At 39.4% G+C, this 18,048-nt stretch overlaps 1 long non-coding RNA gene across 2 annotated transcripts in view; it reads left to right on the forward strand.

Annotated features, from left to right (window-relative positions):
• Nucleotides 1-5,936, forward strand: part of LOC125150776 (uncharacterized) — a 28,150-nt gene extending 22,214 nt beyond the window's left edge. For both annotated transcript variants that reach the window (XR_007146473.1, XR_007146472.1), the window contains exon 4: nucleotides 5,902-5,936. This is a non-coding gene — a long non-coding RNA (uncharacterized LOC125150776). The remainder of the gene's footprint in view (nucleotides 1-5,901) is intronic.
• Nucleotides 5,937-18,048: the final 12,112 nt, after the last annotated feature.

An 18,048-nucleotide genomic window follows, 5' to 3' on the forward strand; every position in this document is an offset into this window, starting at 1 on the left:
ATAAGATTTCTATAGTTTTCAGTATATAGATTTTTCACCTCTTTGGTTAGATTTATTCCTAGGTATTTTATGGTTTTTGAAGCAACTGTAAATGGGATCGGTTCCTTGATTTCTCTTTCTGTTGCTTCATTGTTGATGTATAGGGATGCAACTGATTTCTGTGCACAGATTTCATATCCTGCAACTTTGTTGAATTCATGAATCAGTTCTAGCAGTTTTTTGGTGGATTCTTTAGGGTTTTCCATATAGGGTATCATGTCATCTGTGAAGAGTGGAAGTTTGACCTCCTCTTGGCCAATTTGGATGCCTTTTATTTCTTTGTGTTTGATTGCAGAGGCTAAGACTTCCAATACTATGTTGAATAACAGTGGCGAGAGTGGACATCCCTGTCTTGTTCTTGACCTCTCAGTTTTCCCCATTGGGAATGATATTAGCGTTGGGTCGTTCATATATGGCTTTTATGATCTTGAGGTATGATCCTTCTATCCCTACTTTCTTGAGGGTTTTTACCAAGAAAGGATGCTGTATTTTGTCAAATGCTTTCTCTGCTTCTATTGAGAGGATCATATGGTTCTTGTCCTTTCTTTTATTGATGTGATGAATCATGTTAATTGTTTTGCAAATATTGAACCAGCCCTGCATCCCAGGTATAAATCCCGCTTGGTCGTGGTGAATAATTTTTTTAATGTATTGTTGGAGCCAGTTGGCTAATATCTTGTTGAGGATTTTTGCATCCATGTTCATCAGGGAAATTGGTCTCCTTTTTAGTGGGGTCTCTCTCTGGTTTTGGAATCAAGGTAATGTTGGCTTCATAGAATGAGTTTGGAAGTGTTCCTTCCATTTCTATTTTTTGGAAAAGCTTCAGTACTATAGGTGTTAACGCTTCCTTAAATATTTGGTAGAATTCCCCTGCAAAGCCATGTGGCCCTGGAGTTTTTTTTTTTTGGGAGATTTTTGATTACTAATATTGGGAGATTTTTAACTACTAATTCTATTTCCTTACTGGTCATGGGTCTGTTCAAATTTTCCATTTCTTCCTGTTTCAGTTTTGGTAGTATATATATTTCTAGGAATTTGTCCATTTCTTCCAGATTGCCCATTTTATTGGCATATAATTGCTCATAATATTCTCTTATCATTGTTTTTATTTCTGTTGTGTTGGTTGTGATCTCTCCTCCTTCATTCTTGACTTTATTTATTTGGGTCCTTTCCTTTTTCTTTTTGATCAAACTGGCTAGTGGTTTATCAATTTAAGTAATTCTTTCAAAGAACCAGCTTCTTGTTTCAGTGATCTGTTCTACTGTTTTTTTGGTTTCGATAGCATTAATTTCTGCTCTAATCTTTATTATTTCCTGTCTTCTGCTGGTTTGGATTTTTATTTGCTGTTCTTTTTCCAGCTCTTTAAGGCATAAGGTTAGGTTGTGTATCTGAGATCCTTCTTCCTTCTTTAGGAAGGCCTGGATTGCTATATACTTTCCTCTTATGACCACCTTTGCTGCACCCCACAGGTTTGGGTTGTGGTGTTATCATTTTCATTGGATTCCATACACTTTTTAATTTACTCTTTAACTTCTTGGTTGGCCCATTCATTCTTTAGTAGGATGTTCTTCAGTCTCCATGTATTTTTACGTTTCCAAATTTTTTCTTGTGGTTGATTTCGAGTTTCATAGCATTGTGGTCTGAAAATATGCACAGGATGATCTTGGTCTTTTTGTACTTGCTGAGGGCTGATTTGTGTCCCAGTATGTGGTCTGTTCTGCAGAACGTTCCATGTGCATTCAAGAAGAATGTATATTCTGCTGCTTTAGGAGAAATGTTCTGAATATATCTGTTAAGTCCATCTGGTCCAGTGTGTCATTCAAAGCCATTGTTTCCTTGTGGATTTTTTGATTACATGATCTGCCCATTGCTGTGAGTGGGATGTTGAAGTCTCCTACTATTATGGTATTACCATCAATGAGTTTCTTTATATTTATGATTAATTGATTTATATATTTGGGTGCTTCACATTTGGTGCATAAATGTTTACAATTGTTAGGTCTTCTTGGTGGATAGACCCCTTAATTATGATAAAATACCCTTCTTCATTTCTTGATACAGTCTATTTTAAAGTCTAGATTGTCTTGTATAAGTATGCCTACTGTGGCTTTCTTTTGTTGACCATTAGCATGATAGATGGTTCTCCATCCCTTACTTTCAATCTGAAGGTGTCTTTAGGCCTAAAGTGAGTCTCTTGTAAAGAGCATATAGATGGATCTTGTTTTCTTATCCATTCTGTTACCCTATGTCTTTTGATTGGAGCATTGAGTCCATTATTTAGAGTAAGTACTAAAGATATGAATTTATTGCCATTATGTTGTTTGTAGAGTTGGAGTTTCTGGTGGTGTTCTCTGGTCCTTTCTAATCTTTGTTGCATTTGGTATTTATTTATTTATTTGTATTTTCATCTTTTCTCCCCTCAGAGAGTCCCCATTAAAATTTCTTGCAGGGCTGGTTTAGTGGTCACAAACTCCTTTAATATTTGTTTGTCTGGGAAACTTTTTATCTCTCCTTCTATTTTTAATGACAGCCTTGCTGGATAAAGAATTCTTGGCTGCATATTTTTCTGATTCAGCACATTGAATATACCCTGCCACTTCTTTCTGGCCTGCCAAGTTTCTGTGGCTAGGTCTGCTGCAAACCTGATCTGTCTTCCCTTGTAGGTTAAGGACTTTTTTTCCCCTTGCTGCTTTCATGATTCTCTCCTTGCCTAAGTATTTTGTGAATTTTATTATGATATGCCTTGTTGATGGTCAGTTTTTGTTGAATCTAATAGACCTCTGTGCTTCCTGGATTATGTCTGTGTCTTTCCCCACGTTAGTAAAGTTTTCCACTATGACTTGCTCACATAACCCTTCTACCCCTATTTCTCTCTCTTCCTCTTCTGGGATCCCTATGATTCTGATGTTGTTCCTTTTAATGAGCCACTGACTTCTCTAATTCTCAAATAGTGCTCTTTTGGCTTTGGCTTAGTCACGCTCTTTTTTTCTGCTTCATTATTCTCCATAAGTTTGTCCTCTATATCACTGACTCTCTGTTCTGCCTCATCCATCCTTGCCACGGCAGCATCCATTCGTGATTGCAGCTCAGTTATAGCATTTTTTTATTTCATCCTGACTCATATTTACTTCTTTTATCTCCACAGAAAGGGATTCTAATCTATTTTCGACTCCAGCTAGTATTCTTATTATCATGATTCTAAATTCTGGTTCAGACATCTTGCTTGTATCTGTGTTGGTTAAGAGCCTCGCTGTCGTTTCTTCCTGCTCTTTCTTTTGGGGTGAATTCCTTCATTTTGTAATTTTGAAGGGATAAAAGGAATTAATGAGGTAGAAAAATTAAAATTAAAATTAAAAAAATTAAAATAAAAAAATATTAAAATCAAAAAATTAAAAACACACACACACAACAATCGGATAAATGATACTAGATCCTAGGTGTGTTTTTGTCTGGGTGGTGAAAGTGGCTTGATAGATTAGAGAAAAAAGGGGAAAGAAGAAAAATAAAGGAAATCGTTTGAAAATTTGAAAAAATGAATACATTGAAGTAGACTAAAATGAAATGATGGAAGTAAACTAGAATTTGAAAAAATTTACACAAAAGTAAAAAATATAGTAGAAAAAAATTAAAGAAAAATATTTTTAATAAAAATTAAAAATAAAGATGACTTTTTTCTTTTTGTATTCAAGAGAAAGAAATGAAAAATAAAAAAGAAAAAAAGGAAATCGTTTCAAAATTTGAAAAAATGAATACACTGAAGTAGACTAAAATAAAATGATGGAAGTAAAATAGAATTTGAAAAAATTTACACAACAGTATAAAATATAGTAAAAAAAGTAAAAATATTTTTAATAAAAATTGAAAATAAAAATGATTTTTTTCTCTTTATTCAAGAAAAAGAAAAGAAAAAAAGAGAAAAAAAAGAAAGAAACTTGAATAGATGGACCTGCTAACAGACTGAAATAGGACTGAAATTACTTCATTTTCACCTAGAAGTCAGACTATGAAGCACTTTATAGTCCATAAACTAAGCAGGCGGTGAGACTTCTGTTCTTGAAGAGCAAGGTTGGCCCAGTTGGGCGGGGCTTAGTGTAATGGCTCCCTTCTCCACTAGATGGCGCTACTAGCCTACTGGGGTGGATTGTTGTGGCGCTTGTAGGTGCAAATGCTCATGTGCAGGAGTAGTGAAAATGGCGTCATTCAGCTACCCAGTCTCTAGTATCGGAACTCTGTTCTCTCCCATCAGCAATTGTGCACCTGTCCTTTATCTTCAGCTTTAGTCCACTCTCTGCTTTTACACTGTCCATGATCAAGCCCCAGTTAGTACCTCTCTCCCGACTTTTGTCTCAGATACGGCTGTTTTCCCCGGCCCCTTACTTCTGAGGGCCTGCAGCTTTGACCCGTTCCGCCCCTCTGCAGAGGGTCTCACCAAGCAATGGCCAAATGCCGGCCGCACCCAAGAACGTTTGCAGGACTACGCTGCTGCCCATGCCCAGAGACTGCAGCCAGTGCCAGCCTGCCCCAGGAAAAGTTCATGAGATAGTATAGCAGCAGTGTTTCGGAATTATGGAAAATCACAAAATCACAACACACATCTGGCACCAGACTTCACCCTTAAGGACCTTGTTCCAGCACCAGTGAATGTGGCTGTTCTCTGGGGTCTGCTGGGACCAGGTGGCCTCAACAGTCTCTACCAAATGTCCTTCCAGCAGTGGAGCCGCTTCTCCCCGTGTGGCCCGAGACCCTCCCAGATCCCATTCAGCTCCTGGGGATTTGCCCTTCCCACCAGAACACCACCAGGTATCGAGCTGCAGAGCTGCAGATTCTGCGCTCCCCTTGTTTACAGTCTTAATGGAATTTAACCCCTCTCCTTTCTTCTTTCTCCCTTTTTAGTTTAGTCCCTGTGGCTGTTTCCAATTTTCCACTTTCTCTCCAGCTGCTTTTGGGGAGTGGTGCTTTTCCCATATTCTTGCCATTGTCTCTGTCCTCTTTCCACACACAAGAGCACCTCCCTGCCCTCCGTGGCTTCTCTCTCCCCCAAGTCCACCTCTCCGTGCTGTGTACCTGCTGAATTCTGTGTTTCAGGTTGTGCAGGTTGTTGTGTTAATCCTCAGATCAGTTTTCCGGATGGTTTACTGTTGGTCTGGCTGTATTTCACAAATGAGAGACACACACAAAACTTCCATGTGAAGGGAACCATCTTGGCTCCCCCTATATCTGAGATTTCAATAGTTGTCTCTCATTAACTGATAGAACAAACAGAAAGAAATTCACCAAGCATATGGAAGAAATTACTACTAAACTAATTGAACATTACTAATTAATTGAACTTACTTGATGTTTCTAGAATATTCCATCCCCAACAAGAGATTACACTCTCTTCCAGCATACATGGAACATTCACGAACACAGGTAATTGTTTAGACCATAGGAGTCTCAATAAATTTAAAATAATAAGTTTATACAAAACATCTTTTTATCATAATTATATTCGAGATAAAACAACAGAAAAAAATCTGGAAGTTACATATTTGGAAATTTAAATAATACACTTCTGAACAACCAATGGATGAAAGAAATTACACAAAAAATTGAAATTATTTTGAACTCAAATATACATGAAAACAGAACATATCAAAAGACATGTGGCTATTTAAAGCAAACTTTATTCCATGAGTATTGTTGAGTGTAACATAGCTGTGTAAGATATAGTTACAGATGTAGATATAGGCATAGATAGATATAGATAGGTATTGCAGGTCATATATCAAAAATCAGTGCCTATAGAGAATTTTATACCTTTAAATTGTTTATTAATTTACAGGAAAAGTCTAAAAACACTTATCTAATCTTCTTCTTTAGGAGGTTAAAGGAAGAGAAGAAAAGTAAGCTTAAGGTAAGTAGAAATAAAGAAATAACAGAGTGGTAATCAAATGTTTAAAAACTGAACAAATTCAGTAAATCACTGCAGCCAAAAGCTGGTTTGTTTTTGGAGTTTGTTTTGTTTTGTTTTGTTTTGGAAGTCTACAAAACTGAAAAACTTCTAGCTTGACTGATCAAGAAGAAAGAGAGAATGCCCTAATTACCAATATCAGGAACAAAAGAAGGCATCATTTAGACATTACAAACATTGAAAAATAATAAGTGAATAATATGAACTACTTCAAGCCAATAAATTTGATGATATAAATAAAATGGTCAAATGTCTTGAAAGGCAAATCTCATACAAAAAGAATTTCTCTCAGGCTGTGATGCAGTAGCTTGTGTATAAGACCAGTCTCCCACAAAGAACAAAATAGGAAAAGAAGAAGAAGGAGGAGAAGAAAATTTTAAATAATTTTTAAAAAGACACAAGACAACTAACTACTGAGGGAAATAAGGCTGAAATTCCAAGAATCAGAGTGAAGAGAATCATGGAGAGGGTAGCTCACATACAGCACGCACCCACATTATTCCTTAGGGCATTTGCTAATTATTGGAACATGGAGCCAGGTGCCCATTCCTGAGTGGTTAAGTATTCAGCAGAACTGTTGGTGAACTCATAAATCTAAGGAGAAGAAAAAAATGCTTTTGTGACTGCCAATGCAGCCAATACCTAGGGAGCCAAAATTCTAATGAAAAGGATAGTTCACTGAAATGAGCATAATTGTTGGTTTCTCCTTGAGGCATTTGCTAAATTCTTCAATAGTAGAGGTCAGGGGAATAGTAAGCAAGGCATAAAACTTTTGAGTGTAGAACAGTTGTCTTTAAATCTCTCAGAGCTGACAACATAAAAATTGGAGATGAGAAACCACAAAAGGTTGTGAAGCTGTGGGCAGGGGAACTTATTAAATACCCAAGGATCTCAGTTGGGAATCCATGGAGAGCTTGAATTAAGGAGTGTGCTTAACCAGAGGTAGATGATACTTTGTAAGAACTGCAACTCTGCTTCATATCAACCCTGTTTCTAGTCAGATTAAGGTGATCCACCATCAGTCTATTTTCCACCAAAGGACAGGGTAAACATCTCTGGAGGAAAATAACATGGTAGCATTCAATTAAAAGTTATCTGGCATGTTAAAAAAGGTGACCAAAGGAAAGCATAAAACAGAAAGATACTCACTAGTGACTCAGTTTTCAAAGGCACCAGAAATACAATGAAAAAGAGATACTTTTTTTTTTTAAAGTTTATTTATTTTGAGAGAAAGAAAGAGAATGAGTGAGTGGGGGGGGGCAGAGAGAGGGAGAGAGAGAATCCCAAGCAAGTCCTGCATTGACAGCATGGAGCCCCCCCCATACAGGGGCTCATGAACAGTGAGATCATGACCTGAGCTAAAACCCAGAGTCGGATGCTTAACTGACTGAACCACTCAGGTGCCTCCAAAAGAGCTCCTTTTTGAGGAAGTCCCTTGAGTATACACAGATGTAAAAGCATAGTAAAATGGATATGTCAGGCTTCTGTATACTGAGAGAATTTACAGAAAACCTAAGTAAATAGAGACATATACCAGTTTCGTGGACAATAGGATTCAATACTCTTCCCATAGTGACCCATGAGTTCATTGCAACCCCAATCAGAATCCCAGTCACTTTTTTTTTAGAAATTGACAAGCTAGCTCTAAAATGTATGTGGAAGTACAGGGGACCTAGAATAATTAAAACGATTTTTGAAAGTAAAGAGAAAAGTGAACGTTTATGTAACAGACTTACTATATAGCTTGAAATAATCAAGGCAGTGTGATATTAGCAAAATAAAAGACTTATAGGCCAAGGAACAGGAGAAAGGGTTTAGAAACAGACCTCTGTTTTTATATACTTAATTGATTTTAGAGAAAGTTTCCAAGGTGATTCAACGGAGACAGAGTATTTTCAATAAATACTAGCATAACATTAGATAAAGGTCGCTTCAACTCAGACAAATAAAAAATTTAAAAATAAAAGATGTTTCATAATAGAAGATCTACATATAGCCAAAAGGAACATGGAAAGACCCTCGATAACATAAACATAAAGGAACATAATGCATGTGTTCCTTTAAAACCCAAAACTGAGTAAAACTAATGTGTGATGTGGAAGTCAGGACAGGGCTTACCTGTGGGGGGTAGTAACAAGTGGAAAAGGACACCATGGGGCCTCTGATGCACTGATAAATTTCTTGGTCTGGGTGTGGGTTGCACATATCTGTTCACTTATGGTTCATGTACATATGTATGCTATACCACAATAAAAAGTCTACTAAATAGATTCAAAGACTGGCTTTATAAGGTTAATAAAGTTATTTTAAAGTTTATCTCCAAGAGTAAGTCATGTGAGAATAGGCAGAAAAATGCTTTGAAAATGAGTAAAGAGAAAGTATTGCCCTGAATTTCAGTTTGTAGGTCTGGTGTCAGGACAACTCGAGTTTTAATCTCAGTTCTACTAGATAATAAATATGTCTCAGTTTCCTTAGCTGAAACATGTATATAATAATTGTACCTATTTCACAGAGCTGTTTGAAAGAATAAATCAGATATAGTTTATAAAAGTATTAAGCATTGCATGCTGAAATATGTGAGTCATGATCAAGAAATAGTAGCTATGGCAGTAATGGTGTTAATAATAATAATAACATAAAAATAATATTGATATGAACCAAAGTTAACTTAGAATAGTGGTAGAGGAACAGGCTGATGTATTATTTTTAAATGTTCATAAACTGATCTGAGCATATATATGAATCAATATATAACACTGGTAGCATTTCAAATCAATGGGGATTGGATGAATTGTATCATAAATCATTTTCAAATTCAAAGGCAGACAGCAAAAAGAGATAAAAATTTTTGTGAGGCATACATGACAGACAAAGGATGATATATAAAACCAATGAAAAAAAGAGATAAACATTGCAGTTGAAAGTGAATCAGAGGACCCAATTAAGAAAATCACAAAAGAAACATATATATATATGAGTTGAGTATGCAAAGAAAGTATATTATACCTCACAGAGGGATTATATTAAGACAAGTCATACTTTTTGCTTATTCAATTGCTATTAAATATCATATATTTATATTACCTTTGTGAGGAAATGGACATATATTGCTTTTGGGAGTACCAGTTAATAGCATGTTTTTGAAAGACAATTTAAAAATGTGTATCAAAAGGCTTAAACTTGTATATCCTCGTTGATTGAGAAATTACTCCTGCTGAATTTATCAAACAGAAATAATCATGATCACACTCAAAGATTTGGCTATAAAGAGAGAAATTGCCTTGTTTGTAATAAAAACTTTTAGACATAACTGTAGTTCCAGTAATAGAAAATTATTTTATTCATCCAAGGAAATACTTTTCAGCATTGACAGTGATGTTAGGAAATAACTTTAAAGACAAGGTGATTTTTACAACATCCCCTTCGATTTCAAAAAGCTGGTGATAAAACAATATGGATAGTATGACCATATTTTTGCAAAATAAACACTTACATATGTTTGGAGAGAAGACTAGAGGTAGAGTCCACCAAAATGTTAACAAGAGTTGCATCAGAGTGACCAAATTATGCATGATTTTAATTATTCCATTCTGTATCTATATTTTCTTAAGATTTTTAGAAGGTGCGTATATTACTTTACAATAAAAAGGAGAGCAATAATATTTCAATGTAATCTGTGTAAAGATAACAGCACCCATAAAATACTTATTCTAGTATTAAAATGAAGGGGGTTACAAATGCTCTTTGTAGGGATGAAGTTAATGTTTGAGTTTCGCAGTTAAAAAAAAACAGACAATAGGTATTCAAAAATTGTGGAGACTCTTCAAGCAGGCAAGAGAGACAGCATGGAAAAAGGACAAGGGGATTTAAGCCCTTTTTCAGAGAATGGACAAACATTGAAAGTCGAGTTACTATATCTCTACTTTTTCGTTGGTCTGGGTTAGAGGCAAAGTTGGAGACATAAGCAAAAGCCAGGTCAAGCTAGGTCAGTCCATCGTGTCATGCAAGGAGACTGAATCTTCCAACAGATGGAAAACCACTGAATTAGCAGAGAGCACGATCAGATCTGGGTTTCAGAAGCATCCCTCTGGCAACATTTTCGGGGATGAATGGCATTGCTTAAGAGCAAATGGAGATCGGATACTTCAGATGCCTTTGCGATGGTCCATGCACTGGTGACAGCTTGCAAAAAGGCAGTTATTAAGGTTGGCCAGAGAGGGTTGAGTGTGAGAGAAATTTAGGGTGTAGAAGTAACAAGCCTTGGTGACTCTGAAGGTGCAGAAATGAAAGTGAGGAAAACATCGAGGAAGCCCCAGTATGTTATTTTGAACACATGACGTACAGATGAAGTAACGTTTTCCTTGTTGTACCTAGAGGCTTTCTATTACCAGACATCTATGGAGTACACACACTCGCACAATTCATTAAAAACATTGATACATCTTTAAAGTTAACCAAACCAGACCAAAACAAGCGATAGAAAAGCTACTGGTAAATAAGAGAGTAAGCAACGAGAAGAGCTGAGAAACCCAAAATTAACAAAGAAAATAGAAAAGAGGTGAAGCTTGTTTAGGTACCTAGTAAGACCTTTTGGCCAAGAGAAAGATATTAGGGACTCTAAGATTCAGCTCATTAAGAAACAGCAGTGTTTAGGGGCACCTGGGTGGCTCAGTGGTTAAGTGTCTGACTTCTGATTTTGTCTCAGGTCATGATCTCACAATTTGTGGGATGGAGCCTGACATCAGGCTCTGTGCCGACAGTGCAGAGCCTGCTTAGGATTCTCAATCTCTCTCTCTCTCTCTCTCTCTCTCTCTCTCCCTCCCTCTCTGCCCACTCCTCTGCTTGCCCTCTCTCTCTCAAAAATAAATAGATAAACTTGAAAAAAAAAAGAACAGTGTTTATTTTGTAGTACAGATTCTGGTCTTCATGCAGAACCACACTGTTTTCCTAAAAGAGCAAAAAAAAAAAAAAAAAGAATTAAAAGTACTACTTTTCCATATTGGAGAAGGCAACTTGATTTCTTCCATTCTTTGTTTCATTTGTATTTAAAGTTCTTTTCACGATTGTTGCTGCTTGCTAAAAGCAAAACTATGGCATTATATAAGCTCTCACTGTAATCGTGACTTTTTTCTGGTGTGCTGGTGTGGGCAGGAAGGTACCTTGGGCGGAGCAGAATGTACCATTTTGCTAGTCATGACAGCTTTTCTTGGTGCCTTTAGCACCCACTCTTATCACAGCTCCTGATGCAACATATAGGAAGTATTTATTTCTTTCTCCCCCATTCGATGAGGCAGGGGCTTTGTTAGGTAGGTAGATAGAGAAATGGAGAGAGGGAGGGAGAGAAAGATGAGTAGATAGGTGTATGAATTCATTCATTCGATAAGTGTTCACTGAGTGCCCACTGTGTGCCATGGAATCATGGTCCAGTTCCTAACACGATGAAACACACACGTCCCAGTCTCCAACACCAGTGCCTAACACTGGCCAGGACAATTAGCAGGAGCCCCAAAATACACAATCACCTAGATGTGATCTGTATTTCGGCCTCGATCATTTGTCTTCTGTGGGACCCTGCACATGTTGCTTTATCTCGGAGCCTTCCGTTTTCGTGCAAAAGTTGGACGAGCTGAGGGCGGATAAAGGGAGTGGGGTGGTATTGATGCAGAGTTCTCTCTAAAGTGAATGACTGTGGGAGGCAGCTTGTCCTGTATCTCCAGTCTGATTGTCGCACGGCCTGAGGAGTTGTCAAGTATGTGGATCTGATAATGACAGTGAGGAAGGACTTGGAGGTGGACGTGTTTCTTATTCATGGGGGAAGCCAAATGCCTGGTGATTAAGAGCACAGACTGTGGAGCCATCTGACTCAAAATTCTGATGCTAAAAGTTCTTGTCCCGCTTGTCATCCAACTTTGGTCAAATTCCTTAGTTTCTTTCCTCCTTTCTGCAGTGGAGGTCACAATACCTACCATTTATTGAGTATGTACTAAATTCCGGGCCCTGTGATGCAGACTCATCCAATCTTCAAACTGTCTCTGTGGAAGAGACAATGCCTTAATCTCCACTTTACATAAGAAAGCTGAGACACAGAGAGGTCAAGTAACTGGCCCAAAGTCGCACAGTTAATAAATGGTAAGCAGGCAGATGCCAGGACTGAGCCCCTAAACATTGCTCTGCCTCTCTCTGTAAGTAAGATGATGCGGTAATACAACGCTAAGGTATAAATATGAAAAAGTGCTATGGGAATTGTTTAGGCTAAGAAGCAGTAGTCGTGAGTTGCTGGCCCAAGAAAAACATCATTATTATGATGATAACTACCATTCCCGAGTATGCATGATAGAGTAGGCAGTAACTAGGGTGCTTTATAGACTTCATTCCATTAAATCTTCACACCTGCCCTGCCAGGAGGTTATTACTCTTCTTACTTTATGGGGGAGGAAAGTGAGAAGTTAAATAACCTGTCGAATGTCCCACTGGTTAGTAAGGGGCAGGGCCAGAATTCAGACCTGCCTGACGGAGAACCAGGCCCCTACCTCGACGCCCCAGTGTCCGTCCACAGGTGAAGGACCAGAGGCAGGCAAGGAAAGGCACTCGAGGCTCTTACTCCAAGGTTGCACAGTGCAGAGATGGCGGACAATAAAGCTGAAGCATAAGCTAGGGCAGATGCAACATGTACACTGAGATTTCACCTTGAAGACAATGGTGAACCATTCATACGTAAGCCAGAGTATGACCAGAAATCATGCCACGAACACGACTCACAAACCTCCATCTTTGTTGCTGCTGGCATTTTAACCCCTCCAACCTCCAAATGCATTCCTTAAACACTGGCAAAAGTGTTCCCTGAGTACGCAGGCTATAGTACTTCTATCTTCCCCTGGATTTTCACAGGATTTACTGACAGAGCCTCTCACTGAATATCGAGCGGTATTTATGTTTTACTGCCTATTACTTGTCCTTTCATCTCGGTTGCAATTTCCTAGAAAACTGGTATTGTGTCTAAGGTTTCCGTGTGGTAAGTGCCTGTCTTTGTGACCGCACGTAGTAGTACTTTAAAAATGCTAACTATTGGTGACAGAATGGATGTGGCATCATTTTAAAAAGACTGCCTCCTCTCCAAAGGAGTAAGCTACGAGAGAAAGTTTCTCTTAGTCAGGAGTCAGAGAAGATCTGAACACATCTCAAGGTGATCGAGGGTGACCAGACTGGGAGAAATTCCCCTCTACCTTGAACCCCGATTTTCTCATCTATCCAAAAGAACCAACACTTCCTCTGAGGACTGTATGTTTAAAACGAAGGGAAAACACCAGGGACCATGCTGAGCATGTAGTAGGGCTGTCGTAATGGCTTGAAGGTGGAAGCATGATGTAGTTTTGGAATCAGAACATCTTACGTTTAAATCCATGTTCCATCTGGATGCAGGCCACTTGTTATAGGCTGAATTGTGTTTCCTCAAAATTCATATGTTGAACTCCCGCCCCTCATACCTCAGAATGTGACTGTATTTGGAGATCTGGCCTTTAAAGAGGTGATTAAGGTAAAATGAATTCATATGGGTAGGCCTTAATTCAATATGACTGGTGTCATTACGGAGGAGATTAGAACACAGACGCACATAGAGGGATGATGATGTGAAGCCGCAGGGAGAGGACCGCCATGTGCAACTCAAGAACAGAGCCGTAGAAGAAACCAACCCAGGGGTGCCTGGGTGGCTCACAGGGTTGAGTGTCTGACTCTTGATTTTGGCTCAGGTCATAATCTCATGGTTCATGGGATCGAGCCCCCAGGTCAAGCTCAGCAATGATGCCATGGATCCTTCCTAGGGTTCTTTCTCTTCCTCTCTCTCTGCCCCTCACCGGCTCTCTCTCTCTATCTATAGGTAGATAGATAGATAGATAGATAAAAACTAACCTTGCCAACCCGTCTCCAACTTCCAGCTTCCAGGAAGAAAGACTAATAAAACAGATTTCTATTATTTAAAGCACCCAGTGTATGGAACTTTGCTATGACAGCCCTAGATGACTGATACACTATTTAACTTCTTTGAGGCTCAGTTTACTGCTGTATAAAAACGGATATCCATCCCGATCTTCAGGGAAGTGTTGCAAGGCTTAGACATGATTTATGGAAGGCAGGTATGGGCACTCTATGAATGATGTCTGGAAGTTGTAATGATGACCATAATAGTAGAAAGAGGGTTGGTGATAGGAAAAATATTGTTGACTCTAGCCCACAGGGCTATTGAGGGGATCAATTGAGGGGATGATAATTTTGATGTGGAATATAAACTTCATCCTCCGGAATCAAAGTGCCTGAATGTGAACCTTGGCCTCACCACTGACAATGTACGTGATCTTGACTATTCTAAATCTCCCCAGGTTTCGATTCCCAACCCATTAAACATAACACATAGCCCACTGCATTGAGTTGTTAAGAAGAATGGTTAACACCATGGGATATTTATTACTATGTGTCAGGACCTGTCTTAAGCCCTGTATTAACTTATTTAATATGCACAAATGGTTGGGGATTTGGTAATTTGGTTATCCCTATTTTTATAAAGTAAAGAATCTATGGCATAGAGTGAGAAAGTCTTCAAGTCACAGAGTTAGCGAAAGGTGTAGCTGGCATTCAAACTTGCACAGAAAAACAGAAATGAAAGAGTAGAATGGTAGCTCATTAAACACTATCTCTTTGAACTTATTGTTCCTTCCTAGTCTTTGTTGCCGGTTTCCTCTTCAACTGGAAGGAAGCGTGGGTCACGTTCCTACCAGGACTGGAATCTTAATCAGAGAGTGTTTGGAGACCTGTCCACTTCTGAAACAATATACTGGCATAAACGCCTTCGAGGGCTTTCCTTCAATTCCTGGCTCCCCTGGGGTAGACGTTAGTGCTCTCTGACTCCTGAGCACATGGTTCTGGCCCCTTTTGGGAGAGTGGGGCCATGTGACTAGGTCATCCAATGTAGGATGGACAAAAGTTATGTGTGTCGCTATTAGAGCATTTAACTGCTAGTGTGAGACCCTTCTGAACTCAGTTTCCCCTTGACACAATGACCAGCCGTGGTTGTGAGGCTGCCTGTTCTGTCACCTGGATTCTTGAAAGACAGCAATGGCCACAACATACTTCTGACACACAATAGACATGCGGCTTAAATGGGAAATAAGTTCTTGTTGATTTAAGCCACTGAGATTTCAGAGTTGATTGTTACTACAGTGAAACAGTCCACCTTAACTGATGCATCCATCCAATTTGCTCATTTTAATGTCCCGCCTCTTCCTCCTGGGAATCTTCTCTGCTTAATCACAACGCCCCAGGTCTTCTATCTCCTCCTCTGTTACTACCTCTTTCCTTCTACTTTTCGTTCTGTGTTTCGGTCCTGTGCAATTCCTTTCTACAGTCTTCCTTCAGTGGGGGTGTCTCCCTGGGGAAACATGAGTATACTTGAATTTAGGGACAGAATCATTCTGTCTGCCCTCCTTCTGTTTCAAACTAGGCTCAGAATGTGGAACCCATCCTAGGTTCTGCTCATGAAATGCAGCCACTAGAGCCTGATTTCTGAGGACTTAGACACACTCTGGGTAACTGCAGCACCCAAATCAAGCACTGCAGAACTTATCTTTCCAATGATAAGGCTGTGTCCAGCCATGACCGCATGGAGTATGTCCACTTAACAAGGACAAGAGAAGCTGATTTGTCCCTAAAGGGCTTTGAAATTCACTCCACTAGCATGAAATGGGTCAATAAAAACAAGAAATGAAATTGAGGTCAGAGACTTTCTCTGGAGAGACAGTAAATAGCATCTGAGGCCTCCTCCACACCCCTGTCCCCACGGTGCTGCTGCAGATTCATCGGCAAGGTGCCGATTAATAGCCAGAGGAAATGTCACTGCTGCGTGGTGTCCTGGGAACCACGGTCCTCTTTTCCCAGGAGGAAAGAGGAAGCTGTGAGGAAATTCTGCAAGCCAGGCTGCAACCATAACAGGCAAGATTGCTTCAATTGCTCGTTCTATATTTGTAGCTAAAATCCCAGGGCTATGTTCATTGATTATAATTGGGGATTTGGCTAGGGTGTAAGCATTTTAAGGGCAGGGATTAGATCTCGTTGAAGATTATCTTCAGTACCTTGCACGGTCCATGCCATAGAATAAATGCTTATGATTTTTGATGAATGATTCAGTGGATATATGGATGTCTTAGTCTATTCGGACTGCTGTAACTAAAACACTGGGTGGTTTATAAATTAATTAATTTATTTATTTATTCATCACAATGCTGGAGGCTGGAAAATCCAAGGTTATGGCATTCACAGATTTGGTGTCTGGTGACAACCCGCTCCCTAGATGGCTGTTATTTCTAATGTCACTTCACATGGCAGGAAGACAAGGGAACTCTGTCAGTCCTATTTTATAAGAGCATGGGTCTCACTCATGAGGGCTCTGTCTTCCTGTCTTAATCACCTCCCAAAGGCCCCCACCTCCTACTACCATCACCTTGAGGGTTCGTATTTTAACATATGAATTTTGGGGGGATGCAAATGGATAAAAAACATAAGTTGCTCGTTGGCTGTGTCCTCTATTAAATTATATCTATTCTTTCATGTGCACACGTGTATCCCCCACATTTGCCACAGCGTCCTGCTCAGAGCACCCCAATAAATGTTTGTGCAATTAATGGTCTAGCCATCTTTTACATTAGGATATGCAAATGTTGCCTGGGTGAGAAAAGTCCACTCATACAATTAATTAAACACTTACCGAGTGTTGGCTGTGTGACTGTCCCTGCCAGCGACAGGGTTGAGGACACCAATGAGGCAAGACTCTGCTCTCCTCACTTTAGTGAAGAAGATAGGGCTTCCTGCTAAGGATCTGCAGGGCAGTAAGTAAAGAAAGCATGGGGGCAAATGAAAAAGAGAAAAAAATCTTCCCCAAAGACTGAAGGAGAGCAAGATATGGCCTCTGAGAGTGATGACCCTTGATGGGAGGGTTCGGGAGATGACAGGAGTTTGCTATGTGGATCTGTCAGAGGCAGGGTATTCCAGACAGAGTTTGTATCCATTTTAACACCTGGCCTTTCTGATAACCCTGGACATCTAACCAGCACAGGGACTGTGGGCCATCCTGAAAACCTTCCTCCAAACTTGGGCTTCCTGAATCTTAACAAGATACACTCTTCAATATGGTTTGTTCCATCTTTCAAAGCTCTATCAAGCCTCATCCCCTCTGGGAAACCTTCAGACTAATCTAGCAAAGATTTCTACTCTGTGGGCTCAGAATCTATCAGCTCTGTCTCAAGCAAGCTGTGTGATCTCAGGGAAGTCACCTTCATTTTTTTTCATCTGCTAAATTAGGGTTTCAAGAATACCCTTCCCTCGAAATCGCAGGATAATTAATGACACAGCACCTGGTAGTTCATCAACCTTTCAGTTCCTTGTTTTTTGTTTTTCTCATCTATGAAATGTTATGATAATAAAATGAGCCAACAAAGGTAGAACACTTAGAACAGTGAGCGGCACACAGCAAGCATATTTGAGTGTTAACTATTATAATTCCTACTACATGACATGTCCATTCCTTAATAGATACTGCTTGGTATTAATTATAATAATAGTACATGAGAGCCCTCTTTATTACTCTGAAGCTTCTTCCCACACTGATCTTGATCATTAAAGAATTGGTGGCCTGAGATCAGAGTTCCTGTTTGGAAATTCTAACTCCTGGCCCACAGTCCTTCGGTCATGGCACCAGCCAGCATGCTCCTTAGTTAAGAATCAAGGCTGGTGAACCATCCAAGCTTCAGGCGCTCAGCTCCTCTGAGCCTCCTGCCCTCCTCCTGGCTAGAGAACACCGTGGGCTCTGCCTTTTCCCCAGCAATGCTGGCAACGTAGGTTCTTATGCTGCTAAAAATATGCAGCTCAGGATTCAAGGTGAACCAGATGGACTGATTTTCAACTTGAACAAAAGATGAGACAGAAAGAATGTAGTATTTAGTGGCTTCTGCTTGGGGTTGAGCGGGCTGGGAGAGGTAAGGTTTTATCTTAACTACTAAAGGATATTTTTT

Source organism: Prionailurus viverrinus, chromosome D4, assembly GCF_022837055.1.
Source record: "Prionailurus viverrinus isolate Anna chromosome D4, UM_Priviv_1.0, whole genome shotgun sequence".
In the NCBI taxonomy this organism is placed as follows: domain Eukaryota; kingdom Metazoa; phylum Chordata; class Mammalia; order Carnivora; family Felidae; genus Prionailurus; species Prionailurus viverrinus.